This window comes from Eleutherodactylus coqui, chromosome 2, assembly GCF_035609145.1.
Source record: "Eleutherodactylus coqui strain aEleCoq1 chromosome 2, aEleCoq1.hap1, whole genome shotgun sequence".
In the NCBI taxonomy this organism is placed as follows: domain Eukaryota; kingdom Metazoa; phylum Chordata; class Amphibia; order Anura; family Eleutherodactylidae; genus Eleutherodactylus; species Eleutherodactylus coqui.
The window spans coordinates 23,296,137-23,311,898 of NC_089838.1; positions in this window are offsets into that span (position 1 = coordinate 23,296,137).

A 15,762-nucleotide genomic window follows, 5' to 3' on the forward strand; every position below is an offset into this window, starting at 1 on the left:
CACGTGTGCCGATTCCAGCCAATCAGGAGGCTGGAATCGGCAATGGACCGCACAGAGCCCACGATGCACCATGGGAGAAGACCCGTGGTGCATCGTGGGTGAAGATCCCGGCGGCCATCTTGGTAAAGGAAGAAAGAAGTCGCTGCAGAGCGGGGATTCGGGTAAGTAATAAACTTTTTATTTTTTTTTTAACCCATCCCTTGGGTTTGTCTCGCGCCGAATGGGGGGCCTATTAAATAAAAACCAATAAAAAAATCCGTTTCGGCGTGAGACAACCCCTTTAAGGAGAGCACCAAGAAGGTGAGTGAGGAGATTTATAAGGTCATCCATGCTCCTCTGGATAATCTCCCTTATTTGCATAGTACCCAGAGGAGGATTGATGGCCTTACGCGTCTCCTCCTAGAAGACAAAGTGGGCAAGAGTAGCACAAACTACTCTGCTTCCCGCCAGCCATGTGGTCACTTAAGGTTCCTGCCTGTTCCCCTCCACTTCCAGCGATCTTTCACCATTAAGTGACAGTCGCTGAGGAGGTGATCCTGGGCGAGCCGAAGTGAATAGGCTCAAGAGGAGGTGAGTAAACAGAACTAGATAAGTTTGGCACCATCCTGCCATTTCATCAGACTCACATCTCTCAACGCTCCTCCTTCAGGTAAACTGAACCCCCCCTCTCTTCCAACCCCCTTCCACTCACTTGCAGTACTTTCCCTAGGCCTCATGAATACACTTCATCTGACATGCGGTGCCCTAGTATCTTCCCCCCTTTCATCTGTGGGCTCTAGCGGTAGCTGCAGGGAACCCACCTCCCTTCCTCCTATGCAGGCATTCTCTAGCCAGTAGTGGTGGTGCTCAAATCAGCCACCAATGCCTTTCTCGGACATTCCTGGGCGTTGGCCTGTATCCCCTGCTTTTTGGCGGCCTGCAGTTGCGATGGGATACAAGAGCGCAGGTACCCTCATTTTTGTTCCTCTGGGCCATGCCAAAAATCTAAGCCCTGGCTTCAGGCCATCTAGGCTACATCACTTGGGGGAGGGCCAATCGGCCCATACAAGAAAGGGGTAGGTCCTTCCTCCAGGCAGAGCCTCCCACGCCAACTGCACTGCAAGCCATTCGATGCTTTCTAGGCTGGCCTCTGCCCTAACTTCCTTTCTACATTTGACCGAGCAGGGGCTGGCTGACGGCCCCTCTGTCTCAGCCACTCTCTTACACCCCCTTAGTTTCCCATTACATTGTGATCAGTGTTTTTGTCCCAATCTCCTGCTACTTAACAGTGTATTACAGGGCCATTATGACTGACCCTAAAGAGAAAAACCTCCAAACAGCACCAACTGTCTTCAATCCTGTGTCACATCCCAAATGTTAAGCAGAACACCCGAAAGCTCTCCTGCATGTGGTCATTCAACCACCAGACTGTGAACTTTCAGCCCAACCTGACAGTCCTGTGTCTAGCCAGATAAACTCCATTTCTGAGGTCCCTATTATTCTTCCTTCTTGTGTCCCTTCCAAACAGGGAATGGCCTTGAACCCCCTAGGTGATACATCACCATGCCAGCCTGAACCCAACGTCCCTCATGGTTAGGAACCAGGATGGCTTGCTCATTACTCTGTCTTCATGCTCAGTTCCTACAGGATCTGATCTGGGGTGGGCTTGCTGTCTGCCATATATGATATGCACTTTACCTTATTTGCACCGCACCCCTTCTTATTACCCCTTCCATAGGAGCGTAAGCGTATTACCGCTAGACTGGATCAGGCATGCCTACAAGTCAGAAGTAGTGCCAGCCACAGGAAGGTGGCGCACTACTGCTAGGATCCCTATCTGATCCCACTACGCAGTGACAGCAAGCATCAGCAGTCTCATTACACTGGGCCATATGATTGTTTTCACAAGAATATTTAACCCTTTCCAATCCACTGTCTGACCTCTGAAGACATTATGATTTAAGGCTGTACAGCTTTGATGTTGGAAGACGTCCGTCGGGGTTCTCTTACTGTATATTGCCAGCCTCTCTGCTGTCGGAGCCTATCCAACGTGTCACCTCATGCAGTACTGGCTTTAGCCAGCAGATAGCGCTGTTGTATAACGGCAGAAAAAGAGTAAACCCCCTAGGAAAACCAGGATACAAATTGGATTGGAAAGGGTTAATGGTGATTCTAGTAGTATTTCATCTCCTAAATTCAAATATGTTGTTAGAATTTTTCCATCAGGCAGGGTATTTTGTGACTCTTCTTTTGTCACCATGGTAACCAATTCACGTCAATACTGTAGCGCTGATATGAAAGAATCGTACGAAAATATGAAACGGTTAGGAAAAAAACCCAGTATGAAAAATAGAACTGCAATGTCTGTGGAGATATGAAGACATGAAGGTCATTGCTCTTAGTGCTTGAAATGTAACTTGGGTCACTAAATTCTGCTGTTTCTTCTATAAATGGGGCAGCAAGGATGAGAAGTCTCACTATATGTGAAAACATTGGCCTGGATATGTGTCGCTTATTGGTGGACTAAAAAATGTACCTTTAGTGAATCCTGAAAAGCGTATTTGCCTAAACTGCGTATAAACTGGGACCGATGAAACAATTAGTAGAAGCATTTGATAGAAATTCTGCAGCATTAAGACCTCATGTCCACGGGGAAAATCAGGCCTGCTACGGATTCTCCATGGAGAATCCGCAGCGGGTCCCTCCTGCCCCGCGGACATGAGCGCTGAAAATAAGAATAAACTCCCCTGCTGCGGACCGTGGAGGTCTTCCCTTCTTCGCGGCCGGATCTTCTTTCTTCGGCCGGGCGAATGTGCTCGGCCGGGCCGAAGAAAGAAGATCCTGACGCGAAGGAAGGAAGATCTGGAGCGTCCGGAGCAGGTGAGTTTATTCTGACTTTTGGTCTCCTGCGGATCCGGACGGCTTCCATAGGCTTCAATAGAAGCCTGCGGGAGCCGCCCCCGAGGGAGACCCACACCTAAATGGAGCATGTCCATTTTTTTCATGCTCCAGAATTTTTTAAATTCACTTTTATTGACCATCCGCGGGTATTTATCTACCCGCGGGTGGTCAATGCATCCCTATGGGGTGCGGATCCGCATGCGGGTGATCCGCTGCGGATTTTAATTGTTCTTTTGCCCGTGGACATGAGGCCTTAATCATTTGAAATCTAAATTTCCCGAAATTAGTGATACCAAACTAAAAGAAGGCATTTTTATAAGTCCACAAATAGATCAGTGATGGATGATGAAGAACTTCAAGAATTGGTAACTCCATTGCAAAAACTAGCCAATTGTCATTCAAATACGTCTCCTCTTCTTGGAAATCATAAATAATAAACTATTGTGATCTAGTGAGGGATCTTGTGAAATCATACCCAGCTATGGGGTGCAACATGTCCTTAAAACTTCACTTCTTGGACTTCCACCCGGGCTTCTTCCCAGAAAGTCTTGGGTCTGTCAGTGACCAGAATGGCGAGCGTTTCCATCAGCAGAATTCTACGATGGAATAGGAGTATCAAGGCTAGTGAGGTCCCAGTGTGCTGGATGACTATTACTGAGCCATGAAGAGGGACATCAAGAAGCAAAATATTCTGTCAATCATCATCAAAACTTCCAAGGTAAACTGTAGTTCACATAATGTTGACTTACATAACTACTAATTTCATAAAACTTGCCAGATGGAAAAATTCTACCAGATCTGAACTCAGAAGGGGAAATACTACTAGAATCCCCATTAGATATTCTTGTGACAGAAAAAAGTTTTGGTTTGTAGGCCAGCATAATCTTTTTCATAGCAGGATACATGCAGTATTGCCAAACTCTGTATCTGACGTGCCAACAGGTCATGAGAAGAGTCTACCGTGTAATTCTCCTTCCTTGCGGAGGCTAAGGCCTCATGTCCACAGGGAAAATCAGGCCCGCTACTGATTCTCCATGTAGAATCTGCAGCGGGTCCCTCCTGCCCCACGGACATGAGCGCTGAAAATAGGAATTTAAAAGAATTTACCCATCCGGAGCGGTTCGGGAAAGTCTTCTCTTCCTCACGGCCGGATCTTCTTTTTCGGCCGGCGGATGAACTCGTCACGGCTGCGGCACGTCGCCGACGTACCGCGCCGGGCACATCCGCCGAGCCGAAGCAAGAAAGATGCGGCCGTGAGGAAGAGAAGACCTTCCCCGCCCGCTCCGGATGGGTGAATTCTTTTAAATTCCTATTTTAGGTCTCACGCGGATCCGGACGGCTTCCATAGGCTTCAATAGAAGCCCGCGGGAGCCGTCCCCGCGGGAGACCCGCACGAAAATGGAGCATGGTCCAGATTTTTTCATGCTCCATTTTTTTTTAAAATCACTTTTATTGACCATCCGCAGGTATTTATCTACCTGCGGGTGGGCAATGCATCCCTATGGGGTGCGGATCCACGCGCGGGAGAAGAGTTAAAATCCGCTGCGGATTTTAATTCTTCTTTTGCCCGTGGACATGAGGCCTTAATGTATTGCCCCTAAACATCTGTATTACCCGCATACAGTTCTATCACGCACTAGCAGCCTGATTCCTCTTCTCGTTGGAGGGTATGTGTGTTTGTCTAGACCAGTGTTTCCTAACCCCAGTCCAAATACTTTTGATCTACAATTATAGGCCAAACTACAGTAGCTCCTTTATGTACCCTGTTTCTCTGAAAATAAGACATACCCTGAAAATAAGACCCAGCATGATTTTCCAGAATTTTGGGGGATGCAAAATGATTTTTCAGGCTTTTTGAGGATGCTTGAAATATAAGCCCTACTCCAAAATTAAGCCCTGCTAACAGTTAATTAAAAAAGTCAATTTAAATAGTGTCCAGGCAGCTATACATGTAAAAAAGTTAAACCTTTTTGAATAAAAATTAATATAAGACACTGTCTTATTTTGGGGGAAACACGGTAGACTGACATAAGATACGTTAGTGGTAAGAAATGTCCGCCCGATCTTCTAGAGGGAATCCTGGCTACTACTTGGACCAAGAAAGAATGGAGTTGAAGGTTTGGTGAAGCTCAGGTTTGGAGGGTAATATTTGTGGCGGCCTGTAATCTGCATACTGAGCCCTTTAGATGCTGCAGTCAGACAAATTGTAAACTATAAGACCTCATTTATCAAAACCGTCTAGCAGTAAGCTTATCCCTGTTGCCTATAGCAACCAATCACAGCACAGCTTTCATTTTTCCACAGCGGTTCCAGAAATGAAAGCTGCGCTGCCATTGGTTGCTATAGGCAATAAGGGCGGTCTTACTGCTAGACAGTTTTGATATAAGGAAATATAATTAGATTTTTAAAACTATGTTACCCATAGCAACCAATCACAGTGCAGCTTTATTTTGTATGCTGGTCTGGTAAAATGAAAGCTGCACTGTGATTGGTTACTATGGGCAACATAGACAGTTTCATAAATGTGCCCCATCTCTCTAAATTACAGTTCATGGCAAATGAATGCCTGAAGCAGCCATGTATAATCTCTAGATGCTTTCATAGTACTGGACATTGCATTGTTATATTGTTATAATAGTATATACCAACAGACATATAAAACAATACATGGAACATAAAAGACTGAAGTCCCAAATAGGTGAAGATAACAGAATTTACATTAACAAACCTGGAAGAGCAAAAACAGAAAAGGATTTCTATTCTAACCCAAATATCAAGCTGACATTTTCAATTACTTAGGCTATAGCATATATCCTTGAATCTGATTGGTCAGTTACTGGTCACATGACCGATGCCATCCAGGTGTATTGTGGCGATTTACATATAAGGCAGTTGGCACATGCACAAAGTGACAGCTGGAGGTGACCGGCGACGGTATAGGAGAGTTGTCCGCGGACAGTGAAAAAAGTGCATTTATGGAGAAAGAGAAAGTTGAGAGGAGGAAGAGAGTGGAGAAGAGGAAAAACATCTAAACTAGAGATGAGTGACCATACTCGCTAAGGGCAATTGCTCGAGCGAGCATTGCCCTTAGCGAGTACCTGCCCGCTCGAGAGAAAAGGTTCGGGTGCTGGCGCGGGGGAGTTGCGGCAGTCAGCAGAGGGAGAGAGGGGGGAGAGAGGGAGAGAGAGATCTCCCCTCCGTTCCTCCCCGCTCTCCCCCGCAGCGGGCACCCGAACCTTTTCTCTCGAGCGGACAGGTACTCGTTAAGGGCAATGCTCGCTCATCACTAATCTTAACCATCAGCTGATGAGATGTCTTCAATCCTGAAGACCAAAAAGAGGAGAAAGAAGACAAGGAAGTGGAAGAGGAGTGATCCGATTCCAGAACCGAAGACGTCTGCCACCCCAGCGGTGGATGAACAGGATGCCAGTTCCCAGGGGAAAAGAACAGAAGAACCAACCAGAACTGTTCAAAGGAAGCAAAGAAGCCATCGATGGAGACCAAGTCCCAGAGGAAACATGACGGGCCTGAGGAGCAGAGCGCTCGGGTAGAGGAATAGATCCGGTTATTGTAGACAACGGCGGTGCACACATGGTCTGTATCTCCACATGTAATCCAGGGAGAAGCAGTCATTATTTCACCCTTACCTGCTATAATATGACATTACTAAAAGCCTTTTCAGGGTACGTTCACATGTAACGGAAATGTTGCGAATTTTCTACTGTGGAAAATCCGCGCTAAAATGGGCATCATAATTCCCACCACTCATGCGGATTTTACTGCAGATCCGCAGCGGACGTCACCCCTTCTATAGAGAGAGTGGCATCAGCTGTGGCTCCGCACCAGATCTGGACCAGCGGGGCTGATTGTGATGCAGTTTTTGACATGGATTTTGGTGTGGGTTTTGGGCTGCAGAAGCTCCTCCCATTTGTGCTCCATGTGAGCGCCCCCTTATGGTAGAGCGATGATGATGATGGAGGAATAGTCAGAGTTACCGTTATACAGCGAGGAGTTTTCTTCTCTCCCAATTCACGATGAGATCTTCCTACCAACAACCTGCAGGGTGACGTCTGCGAAGATGAAGCCGATGACGTGGGAACTGTTGGCAGCCGCCGCTTAGGAGGGGTCTTATTGGGAATCACGGGAACCCAAAGTTTACATGAAGCGTTCCTAAAGAAATGTCCGCCGCTGGGAAGGCCTATTCATGAATAGATAACCCTGAACTGCCCGGTGGGATCTAACGAAGGGGATTGTTGGCATTACAAAACTACACGAAGGCTTATTTTAAAATGTTTGTGTACCTCTTGGCCCCATCTCCGCAATGTCATCAGAGCTAGCTATGTGCCCCCTAGAGGACCATCTAGAGAAGGCCAAAAGACCCGATGGCCAGCAATCACCCTGGATCCCTGTATGGAGAAGATCAGAAGACCCGATGGCCAGCAGTCACTCTGGACCCCTGTATGGAGAAGTCAGCTGATCCACCTAGCAGCTGGCAGTAGGTAGCGCCATAACATCAGCACTACACGTCATAGGCATGTGTAACATACTTTTCACTTACCAGTAAATGACTTTCCCCATGCTCAGGATAGCTGTCTTGGGCAGAGGGGAGATACCCAGGTGTGTGATGGGCGGCTATGAAGGGGTGAAGAGGCTAGATTAAGTTTTGCCTTCCCATATAATCACATGTCTATGACTATTGTACATTTACCGGTAATTACATTTCCTCATCCTTATGACAGCGCTGTCATGGGTGATAAGGAAGAAGGTGTGAGATGGACGGCTATTAAGGGGTAAGGAGGAGGCCGGATTTTTTTTTCACAGGCACCATCTCCGCAATGTCATCAGAGCAAGTTTCCAGGCCTCTCGGAGGCAAAATTGAAGGAAGGTGTGTTCGTCAGACCAGACATTAGAAGGCTTATAGCTAATCAAGAGCTTGTCAATACCATGACGGATTCCCAAAAAGGAGGGTGGATTGCATTTAAAGAGGTCTCAGTGAACTTTTTAGGTAATAAGAAAGATCTTGACTACAAAAAGATCGTCAGACGAATGCTGAAAGCATCTCAAGCTTTGGGTGGCCTGATGAGTTTGAAAGTGCATTTCCTCCAATCCCACCTGGACTTCTTTCCTGAAACTTTGGGAGCTGTGAGTGAAGAACAAGGTGAACGATTCCACCAGGACCTTAAAGAGATGGAAAGAAGATACCAGGGAAAATGGAGCATTCCAATGATGGCAGACCGCTGTTGGATGCTTCAGAGGGACGCTCCAGATGCCACTCACAAGCATAAATGTACCAAGAGGAGCCTCACAGGGAAGAAGAAACCATTTTAGTGTGTTTAGTGGCTCATTTCAGTTCAAAAATGATTTTCATGTAAAATGTGTGATTAAAAATTAATGTTATAAGTCTATTTTCATTTATTTTGAGGTATTGCCTTATTTAACATAGATAACTGAATTGTCAGGAAACGTGATGATGTCCTATGACAAAACAGAGGTCATTTTCGGATTCAGCGTACCCGCCATATCCAATCTCTGGCCCAAACGTGCCACCTGCACCTCAGAAATATTGCCAAAATACGTCCATTCCTAACCACGGATACGCTAAAGACGCTCGTGGTCGCCCTCATCCACTCCCGGCTTGACTACTGCAACTCGCTACTCATTGGCCTCCCCCGCACTAGACTCGCTCCGCTCCAATCCATACTAAATGCAGCAGCTAGACTCATTTTTCTATCCAGTCGTTACTCAGACGCCTCTGCATTATGCCAGTCGCTGCATTGGCTGCCCATCCACTGCAGAACTAAATTTAAACTCCTCTACCTCACTCACAAAGCTCTGCATGGCGCTGCGCCACCATACATCGCCTCCCTACTGTCAGTACACCACCCAGCCCGCTCACTCCGATCGGCTAACACCCTCAGACTAAACACCCCTGTAATACGAACCTCACATGCTCGCCTCCAGGACTTCACCAGAGCAGCACCCATCCTCTGGAATGCTCTACCCCAAAGCATCCGGACAATTCCCGATGCACGAAATTTCAGACGTGCCTTAAAAACGCACCTCTTCAGGGAAGCATACCAAATCCCCTGACCTAGTCCCTCGCCCCTCCCTATGGTGCCCCACCCCGTTCGCCTTCTAATAATTGATCTGCACATGAAATTCCCTATTGCCTGTGTTCCCCATGCCTTGCTTCTCCCCCCCCCCCCTTGTACCTTCTGTATCACCCCCAACCCATTTGTGTTAAACCCAATGTACCTCATATTGTAATTTGTTGTATTGTTTTGCATTTATCCATGCCTGAAAGCGCTGCGGAATAAGTTGGTGCCATACAAATAAAGATTATTATTATTATTATATTATATAAAGATTGCGTGGAACAACCAAAACAGCTCTTAAATTATTTTTGCAGACCTGTGTAATCGTAGGTAAAGAGATGCTCTCCTGTGCCATCTTGTGGCTACTTCTCAGTATTACAGCTCACTCAGAAAAAAAATCATATCAAATAAATATGGAGGACCTCTAGTGGTGGTTTATATTTACTGACACCCAATCTATTAAAGAGGTAGACCTCTCTAGTGGTGGTCAACAAACTCACACTCCACGTATACCAAATTGAGTTTTGACTTCAAGCTTCCGTAGTTTATTTTAGAATTTTCCAATCTATTCTAATGTTTTTCAGGATATTCTAGATCTATTTTTTCTATTTAGCTCCTGAGAAGGAGCTAAACAAGGGAGAAAGCTAGTTCTGGTGTGAATACAGCCTACCATGATTACCATTCAACTTCTGATCCAAAACCATTTGTATCTACTTGGGTTTCCTTCTGAGGGCTTATTCACATGAGCGTAGGTGTTTTTACTTGCGCCTGCCGGTGCTGTAAAAACGCGTGAATGAGCGCACAAATCTACCGTTTGTGTGCCCATTCAGATGGCCCTGACACATGTACACCGAGCCCGAATTGCCGTCGGGTGGGGGGAGAAAGTTTAGCTCTGCTAAACTGCCTTCCCCCTTTCCACCCCCTCGCCGCCTCTCGGCAAGGAAAGGGGGGAAGGAGCTAGTGTGCTTGTGTCCTTGTCAGCTGCCAGCAATGGGAGAAGGCGGGACAGGGTGGGAGCTTAGCAACTAGCTCAGGCGCCATGCCGACCCCTCCCATTGCAAACAGACGGCAAGGGCAAAGAGAAGGAGGGAAGGGGGTGCTGCTAAACCACCTCCCACCTCCAGCAGCTGTAATAGGCTCCCATAGGAGTCTATGGGAGTCACCACCGTATTCCTGAATTGTCTTTCCTGGCTAGCATAAAGGCCCATCTGATCTGATGCATTAGAATCCAATGCAGTATATCGGCTGGCCGATATATACGCTCATGTGAATACAGCCGAATACACGTATACTTCCCAAAGTCCAGTGGCATGACCAGTGCTGATCTGTAAGGTAGAACAAGTAAATATATTTTTGATATGGACCTAAGAGAATATCCCAACAATAGAAATCTAACATGGATTTACAGTTGCCGGACCAAATCTTGTGCAATGTTCACACACCTCGCAGTGACAGATACAGTAAAAGCTCTTGACAAAGATATGCTTCTACTGCAGCGCTGTGAAATGTTGCGCTTGCGCAGAGCTATGGGTGTGAGCTACTTGCATATCGCATGAGCCATGACATGGTTGATGTACTTTAGTGGAGCCCTGGAATAGTTCTGCAGTATCTTTCGGAGGAGCATGTTTCAAATTTGGATATTAGAAGACATTTTGGACCTTCCATCAAGCTTGGATTCATTAGGAAGCCACTTGAAGAACGTTCAAGGCCTCATTCATCATCTGTGAACACCAAGTCAAAGTGAGTAGAGATGAGCGAACGTACTCGTTTAGGGTGATTTCGCAATCGAGCACCGCTTTTTTCGAGTAACTGACTACTCGGGTGAAAAGATTCGGGGGGCGCCGGGGGTGAGCGGTGCTCAATTGCGAAATCGCCCTAAACGAGTACGTTCGCTCATCTCTAAAAGTGAGTATGCAATGTATCCTTCTTTAACGCTCGGTTTTCAATACATTTCTATATTGCCCTTTTCTTCCTATGTCTTCACTGCCATGATCTTATGTTATTGTCTTGCAGGCCAGACAATTTGCCACCTTGAGACACTTTTTTGACTCTCGGACATGATGGGCAATACGCTTGAAAAAAGATACTACTAAATACAATGTTTCTTTCTAGCTAGTGCAAGGAAAGTGAAGTTCCTTCTTGCAATTTGTGAATTCTCAGCTGATTTCATATTGTCGCACGCTCCCCCTCATCTCCTCCAAAGGGTTCCCGCTGTCAGCGCTTCCCAGCGGCGTGTAGTGGCCTCACCTAACCAGCGGCCCCGCACCTGACTAGGCCACTGAGAACCGGAAGCCAGGGAACGCTGACAGCGGGAAGCCTTTGGCAGAGTTGAGGGGGAGCGCCGCATAATATGAAATCAACTGCCGGTACACAACTGATTTCCAGCCATAGGTAAACATAACCCAAGTCAGCTTGAGGTACACTGCCACGTGCAGAGTGATCTCTGTAGTAATAGTGACCCCCACAGTGGCTCCAGTAGTAATAGTGACCCCTACATCATCCCCAGTAGTAATAGTGACAGCTGAGTGGGTGGATCCACCATGTCATGGCTCATGTGATACGCAAGTAATTTAAGCCCATAGATCTGTGCTTCCTAACCTTCTCAGCCTTGGGGCATCCCTGGGATTAATTTTTTGTCGTGGGGTACCCCTAACAAAAAGGAGGTGTGGTTAGGGGCAGTCCTTCCTTCCACTGCAGACCTTCCTGACTTTCAGGTTGCGCATTCACATGTGGCTGCTGTGTCTAATTGGCCATAGCAGTCACATACCACACGACTGCGAAACCATAAGTCAGGCAGAACCGATCCGGAGAAGAGTGAGGCCTCATGTCCACTAGCTAAATGGAATTGTGGATTCCGCAGCGGATTTTGCCCATAGAGAATCATTGGCCATCCGCGGTCCATTAAATTGATTTTTGCACCCGCGGATGGCATTTTAAAAGAATTGCGTTTTTCACGCGCGGGAGAAAAAAACGCGGCATGCTCCATTTTGTCGTGGATCGGCAACATTGCTATCACATTGATAGCAATGTGTGCGGATATCTGCATGCAAAAAAATACCATTTAAAGCAAATCCGTGCGGAATCCTCCACGGCAGATTCTGCGCGGATTGTATTTTTCGAGTGGACATGAGGCCTGAAGGAGGTAAGTATATTCCATTTTGTCTTTTTTTTTTTACTTTATAGCATCACATGGCCACCTCGTAAACTGGAGACTTAGGGGAATGCCTGTAGTAACCGCTACTGCAGCGGTAGTTGTGGGTGGCCCCAGGATGTCACCGGCCCATCAAGGTTTTACTGGTGGACTGAACGGCCTGGTGTCACGACATCCCATTGGGTATCACTGGTGTAATACTTGGACAGGCAGGGTTCACCACAATGGGAACAGCTTTATTCATGACGCTCCTCTTTGGCTAATAGACCCCTCTCTTTGACATCCATATATTCCAATAAGACAAAATCAAAGGGAATTAGGCTCGAGCTTAAAGGTATTTTACTGGCTTGGTTGGGTCAGATACATTATCAGATGCAGGCCTTGGATGATATTGCCACTGTGTCTGGTAAATCTGCAAAAAGGCCACAGCTCTTGCTTCTTGTGATCAGGGGGTCCCGGCAGTCAAATCTGCACCCATCACACACGACTGACATGTCGTAAACATATGGTATCAGTCATAGGTCTCACACAAGCCCTTTAAAGGAGTTGTCATACCAAAAATAAGTAGTGCAAAGGCATGACCATCACTCCATTTGGGACCCCTATTCTTCAGATCCCAGTGATTGGACCCAGGGACGTAACTATAGAGGATGCAGGGGATGCGGATGCACCCAGGCCCAGGAGCCTTAGGGGGCCCATAAGGCCTCTCTTCTCCATATAGGGAGCCCAGTACTATCAATAAAGCATTATAGTTGGGGGCCCTGTTACAAGTTTTGCATTGGGGTCCAGGAGCTTCAAGTTACGCCTCTGATTGGACCCTCACAAATCAGTTAGTTATCACCTATCCAGTGGATAGGGGGTAACCTATTTTCATAGGATGATCCCTTTAACCCTTAAAAAGGGCTTCTAAATACTTTGCATAATAATGCAGCCATGTAATGAATCTCCTTTTATTGACAATTGAAGACACATAGAGCATAACAAGGTGCAGCATATAACATCTACGAAGTCCTATCATGAGAGCGAGTATAGCATACAAGCCGCAGGCAGCCTGGCGGGACGTCCCGTGGAGGCATGTCCTGTCTTTGTCAGAATATGGACTTTACTAATGTAGTCTGCGATGCGCAGATCCAATAGAAGCAAATATACTTGTTCAAAAATATACGATACCATAAATATTTGGAAATAAAAGGGGTTAAATAAATATAGTGTTAAAGTTATGGGGTCTTCTACATACCTACCACTCAGTCATAGCAGCAAAAACATCACTCCTATGGTTCCAAGACAAGCAACTACCTATAAGACTTTACTTCAAGGAGATCTACCAGGAGAAATACAGCTCTGTCCTTATGATAACACTTACTATAAGTGTTGTCATAGGGACGCTGTGGATCCAAGACAATCTTCACATCCTGACTGTCTTGATTATTAGCAGTTGGATGTGCATATGTGTTGTATTGGTGTGGATGGTGATTTACAGCCACACGGTGTCTGAAGAACCTATTTCATATATTTTCTTCCTGCTGGTCTCCTTTAACCCTTTCCAATCCACTGTCTGACATCTAAAGACATTCTGATTGAAGGCTGTACAGCTCCGATGTCGGAAGATGTCCAGCAGGCTATTCTTACTGTACATTACTAGTCACTCTGTTGTCGGGGGCCTTTCCAGCATGTCCCATACCGCAGTACTGGCTCTAGCCAACAGATGGCGCCAGTGTATAATGACAGAAAGAGAAACCCCCACTAGGAAACCCTGAATCCAAAATTGGATTGCAAAGGGTTAAGTTTGCAACCAAGAAAACATGTCTTGCAAAAGTTATGTCTGTGTCATTTCTCTGACAGATTGAAGGAGAACAGCAACAAAGTTCTGCACAAAGCCTAACTAGGTGGCTTTAATAGCAGTTACCCATGATTCAGCACTTAACCCCTTGAGGACCAGGCTGTTTTGTACCTTAAGGACTGGACACTTTTTAGGGATTTTACCCATGTGGTGGTTTTACTGCCCTATTTTTTTCCTTTAGCCACCATAATTGTTTTTCCATGACATATAGGACTATTTTTTAATATCTGTTTCACTGACTTATTTTTTTCAGTTTTTTTAGTTTTATTGGGGGTAAAAGGCAAAAAAAGTTTTTAACACATAGTATATTAAATTTTTTTTAAAATTAGTAAATTTACGCTAAAATAAAGTATGGGAATGGGTTCCTCATTTTGTTTTGGATGTTTTGATATATAATATGTATGGTATTGGCTTACAGGGTGCAGAGGGCGATGGTTTTGGTTGCCGTTGGCTTTGGGTTATTTTATTTTTATTTTTCTTCATTTTTTTTAAACTTATTTTTGTAACTTTTTATTTACTATCTATGTCTCCCGTGATGTCATATAAGACCTTTTGGGGGTCAGTCACATGGTCTTTTTTATTCTTTTTTTTTTTTATTAATACACACTTTTCCTTAGGAGAAGCATCCATAGGAACCCCAGTTACAGGGTAATACATCCTCCTGTAGTAACAATATTCACTGGCAGAGCTGATCAGGTTCTGCTAGGACCCTGTAGCTCTGCTGTAACAGGGGGACCCGGTGGTTATGTGATCGGCAAGTCGCATAGTGGAAGAAACACTTACACTTTTACTTCTTAGTACATAGCGCTCATTGAGTGCTGTGTACCCAGGAAAGAAGAAGGCAGAAGCAGTTAAAAACTGCTTCTCACTTTTCCTCCGGGTTCTCGGCTGTGTCTGACTGCCGAAAACCCGACCTGCTCCTGCTTGATTGCAGCAGCAGAGCCTTTAATCCCGCAACATATTTTTGCTATTAGCTGGGGTTAAAGCCCAGAACTAAGCCCCGTAAATTTACAGCGCTTGGTCTCTAAGGGTTAAAAGGAACCTGTCATTTGCCTAAAGCACCATAAAGTTACTTATGGTACTGTTGGGGAAGGTGACCAGGAGCCGGCTGGTTCCCACGGCTCCGGCCTGTAGACTTGTATGGCAGAGTGCTGGGGGGGGGAGACTCTGAAAAGAGTCAGATTTTCAGTTATCGCTTAGACTTTATAGACGGACACCAGGAAGCAGGTGAGTAAAAAAAAATACAGCACCCGGTCACTTGCCAGAACCGCACCGTAAGTTAGTTTTTGGTACTGTAAGACTGTGTAGCCAAATTGACAGGCCACTCTTCGTCATTTTTGGTCTGGAAATTGATGTGGATTTGGATACAGATAATAATGGGGCCTATTTAAAAACCCTGGACCACAGAATTCTGGTGTGCAAAAGGCATGGCTTTGGCGTATGTGCCAAAACCGCAAGCTTTAGGGCTTGTACACTGGGCCCAGCATTAGGGGGCATGGCTGTGCCTGGCCCATCTCTTTTACTATAATCTATGCCAAAAACTGGCATAGACTATACCAGACACCTACGCCAACATGTAGAGGATGACACAAATATACTAAGAGTATTGTGCCTCTTAATACATTTGTTGCTGCTACATAGGCGCAGGGTATACTTAGGTATGCGAAAGATTGCTCCAAGTAAATATACCCCAATATATCTATTTGTAGACACAACACCGCACCACTTACAGTACTCTAAGGCTAGTTTCACATGGACAAGGGCAATATCGGGCTGAGAATCACGGCCTGATATCG